The sequence below is a fragment of the Pteropus vampyrus genome, unplaced genomic scaffold (genome assembly GCF_000151845.1).
Source record: "Pteropus vampyrus isolate Shadow unplaced genomic scaffold, Pvam_2.0 Scaffold29, whole genome shotgun sequence".
NCBI classification, from domain to species: domain Eukaryota; kingdom Metazoa; phylum Chordata; class Mammalia; order Chiroptera; family Pteropodidae; genus Pteropus; species Pteropus vampyrus.
Window position 1 is genome coordinate 3,659,035 of NW_011888810.1, and position 2,822 is coordinate 3,661,856.

Below are 2,822 nucleotides of genomic sequence, written 5' to 3' on the forward strand. Positions count from 1 at the left end.
ATGGAGTGCAAAGGAGCCAGGAGGGACACCTGTGTATCATGGGTTAAAGTTCGGGCTCTGAACTTAACTTCCTAAGGGCGTTGAATTCCAGCCCAGACACCTACTAGTTCTGTCTTTCGACATGTTATGTTTCTTAAGCTTTGGTACCCTCAACCATAAAAATAGTTGTAAAAAAATCAGTGGAAAACAAACATCATTACCACACATAATTACCATTTCTTTTTTGTGGTAAGAACATTTAGGATCTACTCTCTTAACAACTTTCACGTATATAATACAGTATTGCTAACTATTACATGAGGCGATGGAGGTATTAACTAATGCTATGGTGGTAATCATTTCACAATACATAAATATAGCCAATCAATACATCATACACCTTAAACTTAAACAATGTTATATGTCAATTAGATCTCAACCAAGCTGGAAAAAGTAAAGCAAAACAAATAGTGATTATCACAGGAACTTATCATAAAAAAAAAAAAAAAAACAGATCCATATGTGTTTTGGGCATGTTATTTTTATCATCATTATTAATTTTTGCCAGAAACTGAACTACCTTCCCTCGTACAGACACCAGCCATCATGTTCCTATCTGTTTTTTTTTTTTTTTTTTTTTATTGCTTCAAATGTCAGTTCTCTTGGCCCATGCAATGCAAGTAGCAGGTGTGATTCATCAATGAAATCAATCTGGGATTTCCAATGGACTCTGAAACGAGTTGCTATGATAAGCAAAGATTACATGAGCAGGGCAATGATCTGCCAAAGTCCTTCAAAGTAGCATTACACGACTTCTCCGTGGAGCCCTGCACCCAAGAAACAGTGTCCTGGCTTTGGTGTTAGAGCAAGAAGGCCTTCTGCCTCGGAATTTCCAGTGATCCACTAAGCATGTTGATGTCCTCCCAAAACTGGCTGGAATCTTTCCACAAGGATCTTCTGACCTTGGGTAAATAATACGTGGGCTTCTCCTATATGTCAGGCACTTCGCCCTTGTACTGTCTTATGTGAGTCTAAGTACAGCACTTTAAGATGCATTCAATTAGCCCTCCTCTCACCCTCGTTTAAATATAAGGAAACTGAAGCTCAGTTAAAGAACTTGCCCAAGGTTATACAATTTCTATGCAGAAAGCCAGCCCTTGGAATTATATCAATCTGACTACAAAATCTATAATATTTTTCCTTAATATTTTAATTTTCATTATCAAAGGAGTATTTATACATTGTAAAAATTTTTGAAAGTAGAGTGGAAATATAAAGAAAAAAGTAAAAATCATACATACGCCTAATCTCAATCACTATTTTTATTTTTCTATAACTCTGTCCTATTTTTCCCATGGGGCTGAATTTTACTATAAAACAAAATTTAATTTAGCTTTTCTCACTTAGTATTCTATTCCAAATCTCTCCCTTATCATTAACCGTTATTAAATACTGCTCAAATGTGATGGTTCATAAGCTAAGTAACACTTATTCTCTCACACACATATGTGTGTATATGTACATATATACCACAATTAATGCTCCCTATCTTTAGACATTTTGCTTGCTTCTAGTTTTTTCAGTCATAAATAATGCTTAGGTGGACATCTTTGTTTAAAAAAACTAATGGCAACAGGTGTTTCTACCTTTTCTTGAGTGTCTTCCATGTGTGTACTGTGTTACCTACATGGTTTAATTTAATCTTCATAGCAACCCTATGAAGTAGGTGTTATTATTAGTACCATTTTACTGATGAAAACACAGAGGCTTAACAGGGTGAAATACATCATCCGGACAGCACACAACACTTGCGACAGAGGAAGGGTCAGACGCAAGTCTTGCAGGAGACTGAGCCTGTGTCCTATGCCACGTGGCCGCCCATCAAGTTCTGTTTGTTTCTGATATTAGCCTGTTAGGATTTGTTCCTAGAAGAGGAGTGGCTGGGTACAAGAACAGGCGTTGCTCTCCAGTTTTTGATATTAATGACTAAATTGACCTCCATAAAACGTGTTCTTCCTCCGGCAACGTGAGAAGAGGCTTACTCCGCAGCATGGGGCCACTGCCCAGTGGGAAGTTCAGGCTCCAACCTGCTGCCCCCAGTCTCGAAAAGGCCCCTGGACAGAGGGCCTGGCCAGTGAACTGGGCTGACCCCGTGGGAGGTGATGGGGTTGAGATGGGCGGAATGAGTCTGTCATCTCTCCTCCCCAGAGAAGTCCACCATCTCTGAAGTTGAAGTAAAGGTCTCAGTTTAAGGATTTTCCTAGCGGGGAGCAAAGTGACTTCTTCCATGTCACCTTAGACACCAAGGAGAGAGGCAAGAAACTGCCCACCGGTTTTGCTTCCTAGTCCTGATCACCTTGCATCACAAACATCTTTTCTCAGAAAATGAGTTTAGCAAAATGATCTTGCACTTGACACCTCCATCCTGTCTGACCCCTAACCAGCCCCATTAGACTCTGCTCTTAATCCCTGCTCTGCATTCTCCAAAGATAAGGATTTTTATGAGGTACCCTCCCAGTCCACACAGGTGCAGCAAGCTGGTGAGCAAATGCCTTATGCAAATGGATGTGAGTTAAGTCTCTGTTCCCTCACCATCTGATTTCCCTCTGTGGACAGGACCAAATTCCCCCAGGTCCATCAGGCGAGGTGTTCCCTTTGGGAAAGCAGGCTGCTCCCTCTTTGCCCATTAGCATTTCTCACTCCTGTTTGTGTTTTGAAAGCCTCTCTTCAACCACAATGGCTATTGGGAAGTGGAGTTTCTTACACAAAATCGTATTCTCTGGACCCAGCTCTTTATGAATCTCTTTTGAAATCTTTGCTTGAATTTTTTTGGTTGGTTCTCA